Here is a 24,117-nt window from a genome sequence, read left to right as displayed (position 1 = left end):
ACCCTAAACAAATTTTGGATATTTATTTAAATTTTATTCAGAAATACCATATAATTTTCTGTTAAGGTACCCGTATAAATAACATATGTTTTTGATCTTTCCAATGTAACCAATTATAACGGATAAATAAAATCTTTGCTTGAAACAGAAAAATCGTAAATGAATTTAGACTGATGTGAAGCAGACACAAATATGAACGTAATTTTCAAAACGTAATTTCATTAGAAATTTAGTAATCAATAATAGCCTATGATAAAAGACTACTTCGTCTAAATTTTATAAAAAATATATGTGAATCAAATAATTGTAACAGTTATTTTCTCTTACAGCCCTACTATAGAAATTTATTGATATCTGTGACGAAACTAGAATGCCCTGCACTTGAATTACAATTGAAAAGAAAATTTTTGTGTATGTTGATGTTACATCACAATTTGTGACATTGTGGTGACCAGAAGAAGATTTTCAAATTTATTTTATATGTTCAAACAAACAAACAAAGTACACGCACACAAACACAGCGAGTGAGAGAGAGCGGAGAGAGGTAATCATTCGGGCACTGAATTTGATGCTGTGTTCACTTTTTCTACAAAAATTGTAGGCGTTTCTCTTTATTAACTGGATGACTTGCAAGAACATTTTTGAGTAATGTAGTTTACGATATGATGCAAACAACAGTTCAAAGCAGAATTCAGAAGCTTGCATCGAAATAGACAAAAAAAAGACTGAAAAAAATTTACAACATCGATATTCAGTTTACAATCTTTATAAAGTAACTATGGAAAGAACAGTGTCATTGTAAATACGTTATTCTCTGAATAAATTTTTGTTGGGGACCAATAATATAAATAAACGTCAAAATATTAACGTAACCGTAACTAACATCAATAACTTTTAGTGGCGGGGCTCTGAGAAAAGAAAAGACTGTGTAAGCAAGTTACGGCAAACAAGAATTAAACCTTATAAGAAAGTATGAAAATATTTTCGAAAGTACATTGTGGTTAAATATCTTAGATATCATAAAGAATGGTTCGTGAAGAAAAATCTAACGTGTATTAATTTGTTTATAAAAATGATATACGATTGATAATAAAAACAACAAATAAAATGAATAAAAATTAATGTACACCCCTCACCTTTGAAGAAACCACAGTTAATAACACTTGTAAATGGTGGAAATAAATACTAATGAACAAAAAAAATAAGAAGAGTTTATTTAAATACTTTTTGAAAGAAACAACAGTAAGAGTAAATGAGAAAAAAAATTAATACAAAAGTAAAGCTTTCGCTCAGTTTCAAAAAAAAAGATTATGTGTGTGTGTAAATTTGTGGCAAATGCTACGGACTAACATATAGTTTATCTCCTTAGATTTTCATGAAACTTACAGAAACCAAAAAAAAGGTGAGAAAATAAATTCTATTAACAGAGGAAAGTTTCCACAAAGCTTATACAAATTTTAAAGGTTTATTATTTTTCTGATATATTTCCTTAGAAAAAAAACCAAAACATTCTGAGTTAAAATATCTCATATTTCAAAAGGTATAGCCAAAATCCTTCTTTCGCCTAAGGTTGACATTGAAAGACTTATTATCGTTGCTATTCTAACAACAAATTAGATTTCTAACATCTACAAATTAAGATGCAAAATAAAAATAATAATAGTAATCGACTCATTATATATGAGTCATATATATATATTTTATATACATTATATATATAATATATATATATATATATATATATATATATATATATATATATATTTCATAGCTTAAAATTCAACAAATGGAGAAGAAAAGCCCCGCAATAAATGAGTCAACAGGTAAGAATGAATCAAAGATACAGAAGATAGAGAAGTTGAGAACTGACAATCAGATGGATTTATCCGTGGAAGTACCGCATCAGTTACCTTTTACACAACGGCCTCTGTTCCTGCTAGCAATCCTTCCACAGATCGAAGTATAATTATTAAACCTGGAAGCAGCACATTACTGAATCAACCAAACTTCAATAGATACTGCGGCAAAACTGTTTTTTATTTTTCCTAATTGTTTTCTAAATCGAAAAGCCACCATCTGAGAAGAGGTTTCTCTTGAGGATAACTTCTCCAATTCCCGGAAACGCATGGAAATATTTGACTGGGTATTGTAGTTAACAGAAAACCAGGAAGAACGAACGAATTAAAAATCTGAGCTCGAAATTTCTAACATTTTTAATATAACAAAAAAAAAAAACATTCAATGTAAACACGTAGAGTACAGATTTATTTGTATACGTAGAAATACCGTTGATCATCATAATCTATTTTGTACATCCCTAAAAAGTACATGAAAAAAGTTTTACTTATAAAAAAAAAATTTCTTGTAAAAGAAAAGTAGTAATCGCAAATAATATTCTCAACAGATATGTCGATATTCTCTCAACCGCACCGTTTTTATGAATACATGCGCAGTTCTTAATACGTATAAAGGCTTATATTAAAATTATTTTATTAATTTATAATTGAAAATGTACAAGAGTCAATGTAAATTTAAATTATGTATAATACAGGTACGTAACGTACAAATAATAATCATAAATAAATGAATTTACATTATATAAAGTTAATGTTTATGTGAAAACAATGCAAATGTTAACAGCTAAGCTAATAAGTGATGCGCTGTACACTTGCAATAAAAACAAAATGTAAATATATATATAGGCCAACCGTAAAGAAATATTACATAAAGATTGCTGTTTTTCGAAACGACATAATTTTATGTTTTAATGTCGAATTAAGTTTAACTATTAATTTTAAACGGTACTATATTAACATCAACAATAAAGTATAATAATGTTTGCATAAAAAGACGATTAATTTTTTTTTTATGTTAATGACAACATTCTAACATAATTATTATCATTATTCAATTATAATAGACGAAAGTGTTTCATTGTTTTATACGACATCAATTAAAATTTACGTTTAATATAGCATAATTATAACTTATATTACGTCTTCGAACAAAAGAAAAATCATAAAGATGATTCATTAAATCAAAAAATACGAATATAAAATAATTATTTAAATTACATTAACATAAACTAAAAAATAAATAATAATTAACATTTAGAAAAAAATAAGGTATTATACTGAACAAAGAAAAAACTTCAAGGTTTAAAAAAATATGTAATATATGGGAGTTTATTTGTTTTGTAATCGGTCACACTGGTTTCCAACTAACTAATTTAACTTTTTTTTACCACCTCGTTAATATACGTTTTTTTTTTTTATTTAATTAATCGGAGCCGTGGAGTATTCAACATATTGTACTTCGAAAGAAATCCATAATACAACAAGCACTTAAAATACAACATCGTGCATTATGGATTGGAAAGTAAAATTATAGATTATTTATACGATACGAAAACAACTGGGCCGTTGAAAATTCTTAGCACTGCCAAAAACCTGAAACGTAAATAAATTGGTAAACTGCAAATATAATGCTTTAACTAATTTAATAGATAAACCTTTTATTCTATGTCTGTACATAATAATAAATTTTGGAGTCACGTTAGGAATAAAATTATCCGTAAAGTAAATACGGTACTCCACGGATAATTAAAGGATTTGCCTGGTTGGATGTAGACAAACCGGGATAACAAACTATCAACGCGGCATCACATAATATAAAATTAATTATTTAAAAATGTACCGTAGGAAATAATGTAAGGTAGACACTTGAAGTTCTAAAAATATAAAAAATAGCAATAAAGTAAATAAAAATTCAAAAAGCGTTAATGAAAATAGTTTGAGCACATATTTACGGACAAGGTGAACGTAATGCAGAAATTCAAGAATATATATATATATCTTCTTTTTTTTTTGGTTGATGAATTAATTCATCACAGATAATCTGTGCACAGAAATATGGAAATGGAATTTTGTAGAGTTAGAAAAATGCCATGCTAGACCGTGATTTGAACCCGGGACCTTCGGATGAAAGGCCGAGACGCTACCACTCCACTACACAGTTAGACTTTAATTAGGTTTATTTAAAAACTCATCGATACAATAATATATTTTCTGTAAAAGAAAATCATTTACTTGGAATAAATAGATGGGAAGAGTGTTTAGAGGGGTAGGTCATTTGTTAAAAATGTCAAAGCAAGTATAATAAGGCTCTTTCTTGTAAGGCGAAGTCTTACAAGAAAGACTTATTCATCTTGAATTACACAAAAATAAATAGTCTGGTTTGATAGAAGAAATGTATACGTTTTTTTTTAAGAATATGCGATAACCTTTTCATTCATTTTAAATTTAAAATTAAATTACTTTCTTTTCTTTCTTTTTCCTGTTTAGCCTCCGGTAACTACCGTTTAGATAATACTTCAGAGGATGATGTGTATGAGTGTGAATGAAGTGTAGTCTTGTACATTCTCAGTTCGACCATACCTGAGAAGTGTGGTTAATTGAAACCCAACCACCAAAGAACACCGGTAGGCATCCACGATCTATTATTCAAGTCCGTGTAAAAATAGCTGGCTTTACTAGGACTTGAACGCTGGAACCCTCGACTTCCAAATCAGCTGATTTGGGAAGACGCGTTCACCACTAGACCAACCCGGTGGGTAAAAATTAAATTACTGGAAATTTTAATTATAAGTTTTTTAGTTAGATACTTTACGTAAATCACATGCACTATTACAGATTGGTAAGGATAAATTACATGTGTAATTTACACGTGCCAAAATTGAGGAAATTAATCAATTAATACGACACGTTGCTGTTGCCTTTTGAAGCGAAAAGCGAGTTTTCATATCTCGAGTTTTAATGAAAACAGAATCCCAAGAAGTTTCTTTTTCTGTTTAGCCTCAGGAACCACCGAAAAGTATTACTCCCGATGATGAATGAGGATGATATGTATGAATGTAAATGAAGAGTAGCCTTGTACAGTCTCAGGTCGACCGTTCCTGAGATGTGTAGTTAATTGAAATCTAAACACCAAAGAACTCTGTTGTCCACGATCTAGTATTAAAAACCGTATAAAAGTAACTGCCTTTTTCTAGGATTTGAACCTTAGAACTTTCAACTTCGAAGTTTTGCAAGAACGACCTCTAATTCAAAGAAAGTTTTGTTTGGTGTGCTGCCGAGCCATATAGCATTATTGAATATAAAATTTGATAACGCGGAGAGGACATACATGCAGTCATTGTTACCGAAAAGTTTTTTAGGCTTTGAACTGGATAACCTTGGTAATATTTGGTTTTAACAGATAGATAGAGTATGACAGTTTTGCAGGAAACGTTAAGAGGATTCTTTGATTTTTCAGTCAGACGATACGCAACAATCTGAAAGATCCATTGATTTATCAAACGCTAATTTTTTTCTTAAGGTGATACCCTGAGAAAAATGTATTTTAAATGATTTGAACGAGTAAAGAGAGATGAGAAGTAAAGAAGAAATAAACCAAAAATGATGTCAAAATATGAAAAATAGTTTTGTTTTTATTTTTGTGGTATTTTTCAAATACCACAGCATGTAGAAAGTAAACTGGACATTTTGAAAAGACTGGTTATCAATACCGGTTCGTAATACAATACCATATCTTCGATAATAATATTAATTGTTAATCAACTTGAGTTTCAAAAAAAAAAGTTACTAATGAAATAGATCTTTTATGTACATAAAAATATTAAACCGAATTATCTTAATATACTTCGTAAATATTAATACCAAACTAATAGCCACACTACCCTGCAGTGAAATATACAGAGAATATGCCGATAAATTAAGCACAAAAAAAATACCGTGAAGGGGTAAGAAGACAGATATTTCACCGAATTTAAATGTTAATTAAATACGAAAAAACTTTTTTTTTAAATCACAAACTTATTGCAGAACTCTTATTATTCTAAAAAAAAAAATTATCTACTTTTTACATTTTATAACTGTTATATAGACAGACAATAAGTAAAGTTAATCAATAAATAAATTCCCTTTCCCGGATTATTGTACATCTCCGCGATTTAAAGTACTCTTAAACTGAAAAACTGCTATTACTATTTACAAAATTTAATATGTACATATGCGTAATTTTGTATATATCTAAAAAAAGGATTTTAACTTGTCGAGATGAAGTATGATGCGGTAAATAGTATATACTCATATTAAGGAATAGATTCTGTAATTTTTTTAATAAAGATGAGTGGGAAGAGGGTAAATCTGAGGGCGTTATATCTCGAAAGGTACGAATATTTTACTCGTGATTGATGCTTTCACCTTATAAATGATTACATTTTCGGAAACAAACTGACAACTCAAAAAAAATCCTAAGATTTGATCGATTCAAACAACTGACTTTTCCAAATATTTTCAAAAATGTATAAGAAGTGGTAAAATTTAATATATAATATACATCTTTTACTTCCTTGTACGAAGTAAAGAAAGTATTGTGATCGCGAAAAATTTCGGATTTCAACGGAAATATTTATTTTGATTAGTTTCGGCGTGACATAAGTATCTCGCATAACTCAAAAACGATTAGCCATGGTGAAATTTTGGATTTAGAGCTGTTGTAACACATAGTTGAGCACCTCCCCTTTTGACAGCAATGACTTAACAAAAAGTATCCCAAAATCCAAAGAAATTTGAAATGTTTGACTTTTTCTTAACTACAGTAATAAGCCCTCATTGAGAGTTTTTCAACGATTTATAATAAGCGGTACTTATTTTCATTGGTTCCAGAGTTAAAGCGAAATAAAATTTTAATTAATGAAATATTTATTTGGGTCTTAGGGGAAGGCCTCCTAAGGTCCAAATAATATTTTTATTATTTTAATATTGGAAATGGAATTTTTTTGCGTAAGAAAAATGCTATGCCACAGCGTGATTCGAACCCCAGACATCCAGCTGAAAGGCAAAGACGCTCACTCCACCACACAGATCGGCTTTAATTAGTATTATTTAAAAATTAATTAAGTTGATCCCTACCGCTTATGTACATAAAAATATTAAACTGAATTATCTTAATATACTACTAATAATATGAATGTTCGAATCAGACTTCACAACTACTTTTTTTTTTAATTTAGATAAATTGATTTGTTGAAAATTATTAACCTCTCACTGTAAACAAATAATTATGAAAAAATATTACACGTTTTTAATAAAATAAAATTGTATGACCTTTTCATTAAAAAAAAAATGTGTAAATGTAATTTAATAGGTGTACAAGGGAGGGTGTTGACCACGTAAGTTTTTTTATGTAGTGTATTGTGGAAATTGCCCAAAAATATTTTCAAAAGATGTTTTTAATAATATTTTACCTTTACTGTATGTACATTGGAAAAAATATTTTACCTCCAGTTTTAATTCGTGAAAATAAGGTGATTCAAAAGGACTTCACAACTTTAAAAGGATATAAAAATTTATTTATATAACTTACAGATTCGGTTGAGGTCTCTTTCATAGAACAACTTATCAAGTTTGTCACCCGACATCTACATTGGATCGATATGGCTTCCATCTGTAATGCGACATACATCCCACCTGAAGTCGATTTCATTCCAGACTATAGCGAGCATGTCGGGTGTTACCTCTGGAACTGGGAATTAATTCGAAGTCTTAGCTCAAAAGATCAGCAGGCAAAGGCAAAAGCGGTACATAAACCTGATTTTTAATGAAACCACTCAAGAAAAAAAATCTAGCGAGGTCAAATCCGAATGGAGCGAGGTGGCAATGCGAATGGATCTTCACTACCGATCACCGAGAAAATCTCCTCGGTGAGTTCTAGGCGGTAGTGAGGTGATGTCCCGTCTTGCTGATATGAATGGCGTCCATCTTCGTCATCCTCATCTGAAAAATTAGATAATTTTGAAGCGTGTTCAGCTAATAGATTCCGTTTACGGTTGCCTCCTGGAAGAATAACTTCCAGTACAACCTTTCATTGACCTTAGGGCTATCGCGAATGTGCTGCAAAGTTTCATGAGGGTTTTCGCTACCTCATATTCTGCAGTTCTCCTCGTTACTGATGTGAAACGTTAACTCATCATTAAAAATTACATTGTTCAAAAAAGTATCGTTGTTTGCAGTTCTTTCCGTTATTTCCACACTAAACTGCAACCGAGCAACTTTGTCGTGTAATGTGTTGAACCACGATTAGTTTGTATGGCTTCAAGGCCAATAGTTCACGTTATACGCGCCAAACAGGCGTTTGTGGAATGCCAGTCTCACGTGACGCGCGTAGTGCATTTCTTCGAATTACGTGCAAAGTTTTCTCTAGGTCGTTCCACAGCAGCTTCAGGGAGAGGTGGGCGTCCTGGTGATTTTGTACGTTTAACACAAAAATCTATCTCAACGATGATTTGGTGCAAAGAGTAAATTGCACAACAACTATTGTACTGCCTAAGAAAATTAGCTGAATTGCAGATGCTGACTGCAATTCGTGAAACCAAAAAAACACAGCGAGCACGTTCTGCGCCAGTAAATGTATCCATTTTTAATAACACTGCTGACAGACCTGGTTGGCCGAATTCGGTACTAATGAACTACGTAAGTCAAAACTTGACATGTCTTGCTGTGAAATGTCAAGTTCAAAGCTTCGATTGAATCAATCGAATCTGTAAGTTATGTAAATATAATTTTAAATGGTTTTAAAAGTTGTAAAGTCTTGAATTACCCGGTATAATAACATTTTATTTTTTAAATAAATCAACCCAATTTCAATTTTTTAAATACTTTTTTTTCTGTTAACAGAAATCATTATTTTAAAACAAAATTAAAAGTTTAAATATGCCTTTTAGATATTTAAATCGCCAAAGAGAATTTCTCATACACTTTTATTCCTATTGTGGCGAAAAGTTATGTTTAATACCACCATTCTGACACGATTTAAAAAAAAAATAAAATCATACAAATTGCAATGAAACAGGGAACATAAGCCACAAACAAGGTTACAATAACGCTAATCTTTTTGATTAAATAAAACTAGTATTGTAAAATTCAACCCTGCTCAGTGAAATAATGCATGCCAGATTATGTACTTAGTAACGTATATTACAAAACATGTAATTTACTTAAATAAATTAATTACGTTAACAATAAAACATTTACGGCTAAAATAAATATTTAACGATAGTAAAAAGAAAAAAAAATTAACTAAAATAAATTTATAATACATAATGTTAATAAAACAGTCATTAAACATAATACAGAAAAGTAAAACAAAATTAGATCTGTCGATTGCATTGTTAAACTTTGTACACCTATAATACACATAAGGTTACGAAATTCAAATAGAAAGCGCAGTACACTTTCAGCGATAGAACATTGTTCCTATTAACAGAAAAGTTAAATAAAATAAGGGAATAAATAAATGTTAAATTAAGGCCGTAAAATGAAAATGATTTTCTCATTTATTACTGGAGGAGGAAATAAATTTTAATTTCTACGCAAATGCAGGAAAACCTAAAACGCACTTCATAGTAAGCTTTTTTAATTTATTTGTCTAAATATAATTATATGTTTTTATTTTTTCCTATCTTTTCAATAAAAATAAAGATTATTTTAATAAAAAGATTAATTTTTACCTTTAAACAGATTAAACGTAGGGGTGTGTACAAAAAAGAATATACGGGTTTTAAAGCTAGATCTCTTAACTTTGACTTATTATAGTAATGAATCGCAAATAAAATGAAAAAGTAATTCTTACAGTCCCTAGAGGTATTCATTATAACACCTTTACCAAATGAAGTTCTGTGGTCCGTCTTGCATTTGAGTAATGAACCGTATACGCCGCGTACACGATTCAATCAAGAAAGTTATCATCGTCATGCTGCAACAATTCGATTACAAAGTCGGCACGGAAAGCGTAATCTGTAACAGCCGTAAAAGGTATGGACGCATACGTAAGCGTTTTCTTAAAACATTTCACACTGTTATCACCGGCAAGGCTATTTCGCAGCTACGTATAACATATTTTTTAGGAATAGCAGGAAAGATTCCTTGACACGTTCAAAACCCTCAGTTGTCCTGTATTCTTCCCTTTACAAAAATACCCGATCGTTTTAGACTATCGATGAATGAATGGTACTGCAACTCGGAGGAACACAATTAAAATTTATACGGATCGCACGTTGAACTGTAACTTCAAATTCGCATTTAGTAAACTGCAAAACACAGAAGGATTTATGTTCAGGTGTTGCAACTTTGCTAGTGGCGCTGTCAAACGGAAAAATAGGAAATCGATTTACGACCGCTCGCGCATTTAAACTATTATTTTTGCTCTTCGATTCTAGCCTTAAATTAACTCTACACAGCTCATCCACGAGAGATTATAACAAATTAAAAACTTTATATAATTTTTTGTACACCCGGTATTTAGGAGTCGTTAACCTTTTATGTAATTTTGAACAATGTTTATAGAAAATAAGTAGTCTGTAAATAAACAGTGTTCTATATACCTAATTAAATAACAAAGGTAGCTAATCATATAAATTTACTAGATCAATTATAATTTTTAATGGTTTCAAATATGCGCGAATACATTCTAAAAAATGAAGACGCTAAATTATAATAAATAAAGGAAGTATGTTCTTAATACGATATCGACTTGTAACAAAATATAAATGAATAAAAATAACAAAGAAAGACAATATTAAAATAATAAAATAAAATAGAAAAAGACGATTCCCTCCCGGCCATATTAATAATAATAATAAAAAAAAAAAGAGAGACAAGAGTGGAAGAAGAATTGGCTACGTAAATGCCAAGAAGGCGATTTAATTTTCCATTTATTAGTTTTGACTCAGTAAAAATGACAATCTATTGAAACTGAAGTAATAATAAATTCAATCAATTTATCTATATAAAAGTAATATTGCTACAGGACTCGTCTTTTTTCCTCCATAATTATACGTACTTTTGACTGTTTCCTTCCTGTCCTGACAACCAAGAAACCTATTCATAATACAAAAATTAAATGAAAAACACACACACACACACACACACACGCTAAAGTTAAAAAAAAATTAAAGAGATCAAGGATAAAGGAAGAAAATTTTATTCAAAATATACTTTTTCACAAGAACACAACCCAAATATAACCACGAATTTTTTGGGGCTATTTAAACATAGAAAAACCTGGCAAAGATGCTGTTAAATATTCCCTGCATTTGCGAAGAGATTATAATTTAAATCGTCTGTTATTGATGTAATTAAAAAATTTTATTCTTGAATCATACTTAATAAAAATACATTACGTATGAACGTAATTAAGACAGGTGCCTTAAGTTAACGTAGGTGGTGACCAGAAACGAGATGAAAGTTATTCGTGAAAATAAGGCAGCCATTCTCAAGAATAACAAACATCCAATAGATGCTTAATAATTAAAGTAGAAAATGAAAAGATTTCCCGTAACCTTTTTTTTTTAATGAGCCCAATAACGCGCGCATGCCAATCTCTCTGAAATGTGGGTGACGTTCAACAGCCCTATAAATGACACATTCACTCTGTTCACCACAGCGAATAGCTGTTCATCTAGCATCATTAACTTTGGAGAAAATAACTCTGCTTTACATGTATCACCCGTAAACCAACTTAAGGCAATTACTGCAAAACAGCAAATTAATATACCTTTACACACGGGAAATAAAACTATTTTACAGAAAATATTATAAAACCAAAATCGGTTTTTAAAGAAAAGATAACACGTAGGAGTAAAATTTTCATAAAAATTTCTGAGATTAAAAAACAAAGATAAAATAAACAAATTAAAACAGCCAAACTTCTAATAAAGAGACTGGCTCAGCAAAGTCATGAGTGAAATTTTACTGTTTTTGAGTTACAAAACAAACAATTACTACACACATATACGGAGTGTTTCACGAGGAATCTGCAATGCTTTACAGACGTATTTCGCTAATCAAAACAATGAAAAAAGTTAATATAAACATAGGTCTGGAAACGCTTTGTTAGCGAGTTACCAAAAGATTTCGTCTGGACCTCAGCTTCCCCAGTGAAATGAGGTCGTAACAAAAAAAAATTTTGGACGTTAATTTACAGGCTAAATTAATGGTTTTCTATAGTGTTTGACCTGAAATATTAAATAAAATAGATCCCACAGCTGTATATCCTTTAGTTTTTAAGATATCTGACTTAAAATCCAAAATTAAGGGTATAAAAAACAACGTTTTAATTTGTCTTACCAGTTATATTTTTAAGACACTTCAGTGCCCAAGTTTACTAATTCAGGTCCGGGTTTTTTAATTTCAGGTCGGTAAGTAATATGAAAACACACGTAAATGATTCCTAAGAAAACGCTGGATTGAAGTCGAGCAATATTGTTTTGTTATTGAGATGACGGTACGTTTTCATAAGTTCCGTTTTCTGTTTTTATTGCGATTGTGATGGGAGCGCTATACAACGGAGCACCTAATTTCGATAAAATCATCACACAAAAAAAGTCATTACAATAATGATCACCGTTACGCAAAGACTATTTGAAAGCTCCTGCGTTCCTCGGTCATCATAACGCATCTAATAAAACAACAGTTCGTAGGCTGATCAAGAAATTTGTAATAACAAATTCGACTGTTAACATTTATACCACCAGTGAGGTTTCGTACCAGTCGGCCCCGTTGGGAACAACGCCATTGCGCGTGAAAGTGTTCACGTGAGTTCAATAAGATCAATTCGTTGTCGTTCACAACAATTAAACATTACGAGAACCTCCTTGCAACGATTAACGTGAAAAATGTAACAAGCACATTATATAAAATTCTGTTAACTCAAAATTGAAACCGACTGATCATTTGCAAACGAAGGAAGTTTATTGAATAATTTTTAAAGAGCCAAAATGCGGACGATGATTTTTCAAAGAAAATCTCATCGAGATGCTTTTTAATTCGATTTCGTTAACAGACAAACATTTGGGGAACAGAAAATCCTAAAAAAATCCACGATAAGGGTAAGTACCTGCGAACGAATCATTGTTTGGTGTGGATTTTGTGCCTGTGATGTGATCGTGATCATGACATCGAGTGATCATGGAGTCATGACGGTGAGTGAAGAACGTTACCCCAATAATTTTAAACTTTTTGTGGCCTTATTTGAACAGTTATTGTTCCAGCACAACGTTGCCAGCTGCCAAAACGTCGAAAAGACGATTGACTTGCCTCAAGAAAGATTCTGCGCCGAGTCCTCTCGAGCGAAACCAAAACTGAACAGAGATGTCATATGATCTGACACCGTCCGACTTAATTCTTTTAGGAGTTTGTTAAATCGTAAGATTAACAAAACATACCGCGAAACTTTATCATGGTTAAAGGAGGAAATTAGACGCGCCATCGACCAAAATGAGGAGTAAGTATGTGAAAAAGTCATCATGAATTTCCAAGATAGAGCGGCTAAATACACAGCAAGTCGAAGGGACATACGCCCAAACATCATTTTTCATATTTCAAACTATTGTTTTTCCTTATTAGTATACCTTTTAGAATGAATTTTTTGTTTTGGAAAATTTTGATTTTGTTTGAGTATCAGTTCAGTCTGCTAACCTAAATAATTTAACCGTGATTTCAACAAATTGCAAAAGCCAATTTTTACTCCAGTCTGTGTCCCAAACTACAAAAAGTAAATAAAATAAAATACCTTGGCATCTGGATAGACCCTCACCTAAAATGGGACGCGCACATTAAAATATATGCAAGAGAATTAAACACTTAATTCTTAAATTCCACCAAATCAGTATGCTAAAATATAACAGTATCGCTAGACTTGTATATTCTGGGTATCCCTAATCAATATTACAGTAAGGAATACGTTCATGGGGTGGGGATAGAAACGTACGCTTTATTAAAGTTCACGGGGTGTAGTTATTAAATAACGAGACTAATGCTGCTACAGGAACTGCGCAAGCGCCAAATTCGTACGACGGACAGCTGTGTAGCGTGAAACCATCTCTTTTGATTGTTGCCACTCCAATTTCTGTAGACATATTAGTCTGGCCGCGGCCTTCGTTTGGATAACATTGTTTTTTGGTTTGGCCGTAAAAGTGATAAGTGTTTTATTAGAGTAAAGAATTGTCGTGAAATTTCATATGAAACTTGAAAAAACCACAAATGAAAAGATAAGTTATCTTTTATTAAAAAAAAAATTATATGGCAATGAATGTTTATCACAAGTTCGGGTTTTTGAGAAGGCCAAGAAAACGTTGAAGATGATGATCAAAATTCAAAGCGATGATGATTGTTTTTCGATAGTCATGGGATTGTGTACCTTCACTGGGTTCCTGGAAGGTCAAACTACGTATTAATCAACATTACTACCTTGAAGTCTTTGCTCAACTCTGTGAAACAATTAGAGAAAAACGACCCGAATTGTGGAAGAACAAGTAATGGGTTCTTCATCAAGACAACGCATCGGCTGACACTGCATTGTTTGGCAACAGGTTTCTAGCCGAGTATAACATCCCAGTGTTAGACCATCCGCCTTATTCGCCTGACCTGACACTATATGACTTTTATCTGTTCCCTAAGATCAAATCTGCATTAAAAGAAACGAGATTTCCGGCCGCTGAAGCTGTGAAAGAAAATGAGGCACGCGTCATGAAAAAGCTCACATATGAAAATTTCCAGCACTGTCTCAAACAATGAAAAATTCGCATGGAGCTTTGTACGGATACAGGAAGGGTGGATATAACTAAATATGTATAAATTTAAAATAAAATATTTTACAGCATTAGTCTCGTTATTTAATAGCCACACCTCGTATGTGCTTAAAAAACACTTAATAAAACCATCATTATATAGGCCCAGACTTTACTATACAGCTGACCTATTCTGGTAATTTAACGTGTTAACAATGACACAGCTCTACGTCAAAAGCATTGTTTTATATATTAACAAAAATATAAACCTCTTTATTCATCACTTAATCTGAGACCATCTAGTATAATAACCTATATAATACCCCGAAATGACTTATCAGTCTATAGACGACATTTCATATATATTTCTGCTAAACTAATAGATCTTATTCCTGCTAAATTTATGTATAGCGGGATGAACATAAAAGCTCCTTAAAGAAATACATAATTGAATAATGACAAATGTGTGTGAATCTCTATTCTAAACATTTTTTTGCCATCCGGCCTAAATGATACAAAATTAGTTAATTTTCTAATCCGTCTTTATACTGTTTAGGTTTTTTTAAATTTTTTATATAAAATCCTAACGGAGCTAAATCCAAGCTAAGGGAGGCGAACTTATTATTGGTAAATTTGTAATTATAAGCATAAAAGTGTACAACAATACAAATATTATTTACATCATCTTCATATTCTTGTATCTTGTTGATATTACTAAATCTAGAATGTTGCATTAACGCATGGATGCGGATGATTATTTGTTATAGTTTTCTAGGATAAGTTTTAATTTTAATTGATCTCAATCTTTTACAATTAACTTTTTATTTGTTAAGAACTTTTACTTACTACTATTCATTTTAAAAATAGTTTTAATTTTTATATTCCGTTTTTACATATTATATAACGTGCCTTATGCCTGCGCGTAGGTTGTACTTTTCAGGTATCATGTTTTCTAACTATATATTGTAATTCTTTTTTTGTACAAGGGAAATAAAGGTTTACTCGATTCAATTATTCAGTTTACCATTATTATTATCAGTTAATTAAGAGACTATAGATTATAGATCTATCAATAATTTAAACACCAGCGTAGGCTGTTTTTGCTACAATACAAAGTTGAAGTCATACTGTTCAATGAAATGTACGGAATCTAATTCACATTTTTAGGCTAATTTCCAATTTTTTTTCGACTATTTTGTTTCAAGTCGATCTTATTACAAGTAAAGTTTGATTCGATTGTTATTACGAAAGTTAAAAACTATTTAAGATAAGTTTCGGCTTTTTATACTTAACATTTATTGCGATCTGAATAGGCTATATGACATTTGCGGAACATCCAAATCGCATCTTATCCGGAATAGTTTAGATAAAAGAGGCTATAATGCATTTTAAAAAAACCTTTAATTTATATACCTGCCTATGTATGCGTATGTACGTCTGATAAAAGTACAATTATTCATAATCTAATCGTCTATAGCTAAATAATAATAAAATCACAAATAATTACCGACTTCCTTAAATTGAATCGTATAACGCAGTCACAGAGAGCAATAAAACAGACCTGAAACAAATTTGCAAATGGAAACGTGAAAATAAAGTACATAAAAATACAAATATATATATAAAAGCTACTTTTAAAAAGACCTCCACAAATTAATAAATACATGTACGTTGTATAAAACTTCATATAAACTCTTATAATCTGATCCGTTAATTAGCTGGCAAAATATTTACAGTATATTGATACAAGGAACAGAAATTTTTTTCTCGTTGTTTTATAATAAAAAAAAAACGTAAAGAGGGGGCAAAAAAAGAAACTTATATAAAATCTACTTAACATTTATTTACAACTACAAGAACCGCAAAGAGATTCAGAAAAAAATGTAGTTTTTCTGGCGTTTTTCAGGGTAAGCGATGAAATATGTTATTGTACGGGTTAGTTTGTTTCGCAAACTAAAAGTTCTGCATTAAATCAACTTCCATTGATAATCCCTTTAGGGAATAATTATTTTTCTAGTTTATAATAGTTTTAACGTTTAATTCTTTTAATAAAGTAGTGAAACTGTGAAAAAAATGTAACTTACACATCCTTTTGTAAAATTTTCCAAATATAATTTTCACATTTACGTTTCTTTTTTTCTTTCAGTTAAAACGATCCATTTTCATTAATCTTGAATGTTTCTACTTCGATTTTAATCTTCTAATTAATTTTTAATCTTAACTTTATAATTTTTCAAAATAAACGAAAATGAGACCGGTTTATAAACTGATTTTGTACCGTATGATGCCCCAAGTTTATTAAACGGGTTTTCAGGATCTAATTTTTGTTCATTTCTTAAATATTACGTACCAATTCACCCTGAAATTCAAAAAAATACTGGTGAAATAATTCATAGAGATATTATCAGAAATCATCAGTTTCTACTTTCAGTATTGCAAATACAGCGTAGTCGATCATTAGAATCAAACCCACGTTTTGAATAGCTATAAAATATAACCAACTCCTTTTATTTTTTATTTTTTTAATTATTTATTCACCATGTTGCATCGTGGAGAAACCCTTCACTTAGCCGGCTCAATTTATTCACGAAATTACCCGCTGGTGAAGTTAAAGAGGGAGATATTTTAATTTTACGAAATATTTTAGTAGATCATGATCTTTAGTAGCGCATCTGGAACACCCGCTATATTTTTCCTCAATATATCTTAAAAAGAAATATTTTAGGGTGCAACATAGAAAGAGCTAATAGTACATCTGTGATGAACAATTCTCATACGGTATATTAAGTGAAACCCCGCATATAGTAGCATTCGTAACGGAATAAAAAAAAGCGTAAGATAACGCTTTTAAGTGTAAGATCGAGTCCGATCAAAGTCATCGACTTGACCTAAACCTCCAAGTAACGCTAGCCGATCGAAATAATACTTTAGAGAAGAAACTAGGTGAAGATTTCCACCACTTAAATAGAATAGGTTAAAAAACAGGAAAGTGTAAATATTTCATCCGTCACAATAACGCGACGCTAGTAATTGTAATTATAACTGTAGGGGATTTTTATAAGTGTTCCAATTATAGCCGATCTTTCGTAGTACAGTGCTGTTAACAGAATACTGTAAACGCTATAAAATTAATTGGCACTCTACGACTAATCTAATTTTTACAGCAGTAAATTCGGCACAGTCAGTCGATTTCATTTTCAAACTTTATGTGAAATCCTGCAGGAAGTGACTGTTGTTCTTGAAAATAATTGTAGTTATCACTTTTATAAATTACTTGTCTCTCATATATTTTTATTTTCATGATCTCATACTAATAAATAATACCACTAAGAGTATTTGGACACTATCATTCTGTTATTACAATACAATAATAATAATAATAATAAATATTAATATTAACATTATTATTACTAATAATAATGATGATGATGATTACCATAATAACAATAATAATGTTATTATTATTGTTATTAGTAATAATAATTTCGAAATTCTGATAATGGAGAGTTAAGTTTTCAGCTCGGTGTTAATAGAACGTACAATATGTATAGGCTATACCAGCTATGAACAACGCGCGTTGTACGTTGTAAAATATATATATATTATAAAGGAAGGCGTATAATAATATTAATAATAATAATCATAAACATAATTGTGTCTATAATATAGAAGAGAAAATCAATATAGGTCCCGGGTACGGTAAAGAAAGAGAGAGAGCGAACGATAGAGGGAATATATGCGTTTAATAGAGAAGGAAGGAAAGAGGAAGGAACAGAATGTGGATGATGAAGGAGAATGAGAAGTGACAACAAGATGGAAGTAGAGTAAAGAGGAAGATAGAGGGGTGTATATGCGTGCGACTACAACGGTGGTATACAATGATATATATATATATTTATGTGTGTATGTGTGTGTATCGTATACTTGTTGAAGGCTACTGTACTCGGGGGTACCCGGTGTTATTATATTAGTCTATTAGCCGAGCAGTGTAGTACGTACACCACCCCCCACCGACTCTGGCCTGGCCAGGCCTTGCCTTTAAATTAGTTACTAATGAAATTCAATAACAAGATGTAAGTAACTATAGTCGGGCGGCGGCCGGTTCCGTACGTTGCGTAGTAGGCGACAGCAGACGAGATGGACGAAAAGACAGCCATGATCATGATTATGTGATGATGATGATGACAAGATATAGGCTGCATTCACGTAACATCCATCATATTGTTCGGACGTCATTATCTAAATTCTTTTACTATAACGGTTTTTCATTTTTAACATGTAATTTGTATTATACCTTAAAAGAATAATAGTAAAATTTTATACTTTAAATTAATTTCCGCCCTTAATGAATAAATACAAATATAGTACTAAACAAATAGTAAATGTAGAAAATACATTCTAACTATGAAAGTAGTAATGCGTTAAAGACGAGTAAACAATTTATCTGCATATAGATATTTGCGTTTCTATACACAAATGCTTATAAAGAGAGGTATAAAGCTTGTACCGTGGTACCTCCAGAACGAGATGACGAAATTTCATGAAACAAGTATAAGATGAATAGTTTCAATTACTTAAAAGACATGGAATAATGACAATAAAAAAAACCGTAGACATTTTTTCAAACAACAAAACCAAAATGAATTGAAATCCCCCAATTGGGAGTAGTAAATAAAAGTTAGCTGAATGTAATGTGTGTAGCTGAACCTACCCGTATCAGTTTTACGTATCCTCACGTGAATTTATCACTCCAGAAACCAACAAGACATTCTAAAAACTAAGAAGCATCCCGTATCGTGCTTATTATGCCAGAAAAAGTGATCATTTAGGCGGATATTGGTGCGCATCAGCATTTTTACCTCTTTTTTCTTTTAGCCTCCGGAACCCCCGTAAGGTATTACGTCAGAGGATGAATAAGGATGAAATGTGTGAATGTAAATGAAGTGCAGTCTTATACAGTCTCAGGTCGTCCGTTCCTGAGTTGTGTGGTTAATTGAAACTCAACCACCAAAGATCACCGAATTCCACGATCTAATTTTTAGCCTACCAAAATCTAACAGATATTCCACCCGACAATTACAGGGTATCCGAAAAAGAACTCCGGCGTTTCAAGTACGAATATAGTTTTTACTTTGCAGCAGTTAACAGTGCTTTATGGATAATTTTTAAGCGACAACAATTAAGTTTTAATTTACATGTTCTCCGTCAGACAGCAACCGCGTTAGACCATCGCAAAGGACAAACTGTTATGAGATCGGACTTCAGTATCATGGCGTCCCCAAAGTAGAAACCACAGTACTTGTATCGGTTCGCAAAAAACAGAATAGATGACTGACGTTCAAAGAACTGGCCGTTTAGTGAACATCATTGCTTCCAGAAAATGGAAGTTTTATCCGCTACAACTTATGCTGTAGATGCTTTACGTGAGTTACAGAACAACAGGTAAAAAAAAGCTGGTAACCTATTGTGAAACCTTGGGAAACCTTAAAATCATCGTAAACCGGATATCCAATATCGCAAATCAATATAACAATGCTCATACAAAAAGCTTTAAGTAAACGCTTAGTTTTCCCTGTATTATTTTTGCGATTTTGTAAAAAAAAAAATTGAAAGAAAAAAACGTACGTATGAAGAATAGATATTCAGTCTTCAGTCATTTGACTGGTTTGATGAAATTGTCCAAGGTTCCTTATCTAGTGCCAGTCGTTTCATTTCGGTATACCCCCTATATCCTACATCCCTAACAATTTGTTTTACGTATTCCAAACGTTGCCTGCACAATTTTTCCCTTTTACATGTCCCTCCAATATTAAAGCTACTATTCCAGGATGCCTTATTATGTAGCCTATAAGTGTGTCTCTTCTTTTAACTATATTTATCCAAATGTTTCTTTCTTCATGAATTTGCCGCAACACCTCTTCATTTGTTACTTTATCCAACCATTTGGTTTTTAACATTCTCCTATAGCACCACATTTCAAAAAATTCTAATCTTTTCTTCTCAGATACTCTGATCGTCCAAGTTTCACTTCCATATAAAGCTACGCTCAAAACATATACTTTTAAAATGTTTTCCTGACGTTTAAATTAATTTCTGATGTAAACAAATTATATTTCTGAATGAAGGTTCTTTTCGCCTGTGCTATTCGGCATTTTATATCGCTCCTGCTTCGTCCATATTTAGTAATTCTACTTCCCAAATAACAAAATTCTTCTACCTCCTTAATCTTTTCTCTTCCTATTTTTATATTCAGTGGTTCATCTACATTATTTCTACTAAATTTCATTCCTTTCGTTTAGTTATTTTCAAGAGGTAGTTCTTACGTAGGACTTCATCCATGCCATTCATTGTTTCTTTTAAATCTTTTTTAATCTCGGCTAGAATTACTATATCATCAGTAAATCGTAGCATCTTTATAGTTTCATCTTGTACTGTTACTCCGGATCTAAATTGTGATTTAACATCATTAACTGCTAGTTCTATGCAAAGGTTAAAAAGTAACGGGGATAAGGAACATCCTTGTCGGACTCCCTATTTTATTAGGGCTTCTTTAATGTTCTTCAATTGTTACTGTTGCCGTTTGGTTCCTGTAAATGTTAGGAACTGTGAAGAGATTAAGGATTAATAAAAAAAAAAAAAATTGTAAATCTTTTAATCTATTACATTCAACGGAATAAATTAACATGATAACATTTCAATGTGCAATTTAAAAATTTGAGAAAATATTTATTTAAAAAAATTATCAGTTATTAGCTAAAACAGTAAGCTTTTTTTACGAATAAAATTACGTAACAATAAATCCGTAACGATTTTAAAATTGCGATGCTATAAACTGCTAAAATATAATAAAAGTATTTTATTATATTTAATTAATGCTGAATAAAAGTTTAAATATACGAAAAAATAATGATAATTACTAAAAAAAAATCATTTTTTGCCACAAATAGTCTCCATTTCAAATGAATAAAACAGACGATAGAAATATGACTGACTTATTGCCAACACAAAATAATCAAAACCATACATGAATAATATCTAGTGGCCGACGGCTGTGATTATTTTATTACTGAAATAAATTAGCCGTAAACCATGGTGGAAACATATTCAAAACTATTCATAATAATTTATAGTTCTTTTTAGTAAACATATAATATGTTCCAGTTTTGTTGTACAGTATAAATAAATATATATATATATGTATGTATGTATAGTTGGGACCGATCTGACATCAGTAGAAAGTCACATCTAAAAGTGGGATAACCATTCTCAATAATATCATGCATCCTATGCCAGGCTTGCCAGGGAGGAGGGATAAGGTGTGAAGTAGTTTTTCCTTCATAAAGCCAAATCTACATTTGGCCAGTTCACAGAAACGTAAGTGTTATTCCCAAGCGGTACCCTTAGCTCTGTTCATAACAGAAATCGGCTGTATAATGAATTCCATTGCTCTCAGATAAAACATTTCTGCCAGAAGGCAGATATACCCCTCAGATGCTTTAGGCGCATCATTGTCGTAAGAAAGGATTGGACAAATAGTGAAAGAAATTAATATACTGGTTTCCGACGTGAAACAATATATACATACACTGCTTTATTAAGCAAGCGGCATTTAATTTTTACTGTATTATAAACAAACACGGCAGGATTGAATTTAATATCAACATAACAATTATTTAAATCTATAAAAAAAGTATCAAGAAATTCTCTGTTTTCTCATATAGTTTTAATGATATATTTCTGATGAATTTCATTTTTTTTTGTTACGAAATCACATTACTGTTCAGAGACGATGATAAACAAAATAAAAAATTTGGTAATTCCTACCATACTTAATACAAAATAACGGGGGGAAAAATAAAGGAAAATTAAAGAGTTACTAGGAAAAACGTAACTCAACATACTTCTACATTTATCGTTACAGAAAACGCTCCCTGGAACATAAATTATAAATTAAGTAAAAAGGGACATAATACTTTTAATTGATTCTTACTAATAATCTAAATATCTATCAACACCTCGATTGATTAATTATTAATGGTTTTCTATTAAAAAAAAAAGAAAAGAATTAAACGCGTTAAAGCTACTGATATAATTTAAATGGAAACTACCCATTTTTTGTCAAAAGTTCTACAGTAAAAAAGTAAAATTATCCCTGCTCAGCTCCCTTAAGTGTCAAATGCCCATATTGAAGGAACTGCTAGTTACTTAAACAACGTTGTACTGAAATCAATCGATCTATTGTTGACAAGAAAAACTACAAACAATCCGACAATTATGCCGGTTAAATGTACGATTCAATGTCCTATGTGGCCTTCGGAATAAAAAATTAATAATAATTTTTAGTAACGTAACACAGTAAAATAATAAAGAGGTCAACTAAAAGAATCCATAAAACTTAAACATAGAAGGTACATCTTCCTTTTCATAACTAATAATAACCAAAGATAAAAAAATAATTAATCGGATATAAACTTCAAAGCATTTCTTATAAGAATAAAATTCGTTAATTATATCGTTAACAATATTCTGCATTTTATTATAACCATTATAAGAAACAATATTATAATATAAACGATGTTACCAAAGGTATTTGTAATACAATATACCTCATATTATAATGAAATGTTTAGTATTTCATTACGGCACGTGAAGTAAGCTGTACTGTACTGACTCATCGTTAAACAAATCTCATCGTTAACAGTTTCTGTCTATAGATAAAACGTATCCCGATGCGGCTTTAGAAAATTAAATTGACGCTTAATTACAATAATCTTGCCGGTATAAACTAAAACAGTGAATTATCTGAATTTGAATTAAACATAAAATCAATGGACATTATACAAATAAGACAAAAAGGTATATGAATGATGATTACACCCCCCTTCAGCATCGAACTGTAATAAAAAAATTGTAACTTTTTTTTACATTAACTCTAAATAGTAATAAAAAAAGGTTTTTTAACTCTTGATTGGAGCTACATAAAGGAATGACACTTTTAACACATCTAGAAAACAATTAATTCTGTGGGCGGTTTTATTGATCCTGTTTACCACGTTTACTTAATGGCGCGAAGGATAAATAAGAATATATTTACAGATATTCATGACATAGCCGTATAAATTTTTTCCCGTAAATAAGCGAATCAGCACAGAATATAACGGCTTAGTGGAAAAATAGTGTCTATTTAATTGAAAACATGCCGTAACGGTTACGGTTACAAGCGACCACTATTGAAAATATCATATACATACTCAAAAATAACAAACATTCTATGCCACGCTTAGTAAGAACAATGAAGAGTGAAATAGTTTCCCGATTATTTTTTCACTGAAACAATATACTGCTGAAGTATTCCACGCCGACCAAAATACAGGTGATTCCTCCCCTCAAGTGACTCATTACTCTGTCTTCCAAAAGGACCGACCGTGTAGTAAATAATAGAATTATTCACAGAGAAAGGTACTCCAATAAGTCTCTTTACTACAGTG

The 24,117-nt window shown here is 31.1% G+C and overlaps 1 protein-coding gene across 1 annotated transcript in view; it reads right to left on the bottom strand.

Annotated features, from left to right (window-relative positions):
* LOC142329487 (uncharacterized) overlaps nt 1-16,190 on the bottom strand; it is a 46,947-nt gene extending 30,757 nt beyond the window's left edge. The window contains exon 1 of the mRNA XM_075374159.1: nt 16,137-16,190. The gene's annotated coding sequence lies outside the window, so the exon portion shown is untranslated. The remainder of the gene's footprint in view (nt 1-16,136) is intronic.
* Nucleotides 16,191-24,117: the final 7,927 nt, after the last annotated feature.

Source organism: Lycorma delicatula, chromosome 8 (genome assembly GCF_047948215.1).
Source record: "Lycorma delicatula isolate Av1 chromosome 8, ASM4794821v1, whole genome shotgun sequence".
NCBI lineage: Eukaryota > Metazoa > Arthropoda > Insecta > Hemiptera > Fulgoridae > Lycorma > Lycorma delicatula.
This window is presented reverse-complemented; position numbering and strand designations above follow the sequence as displayed.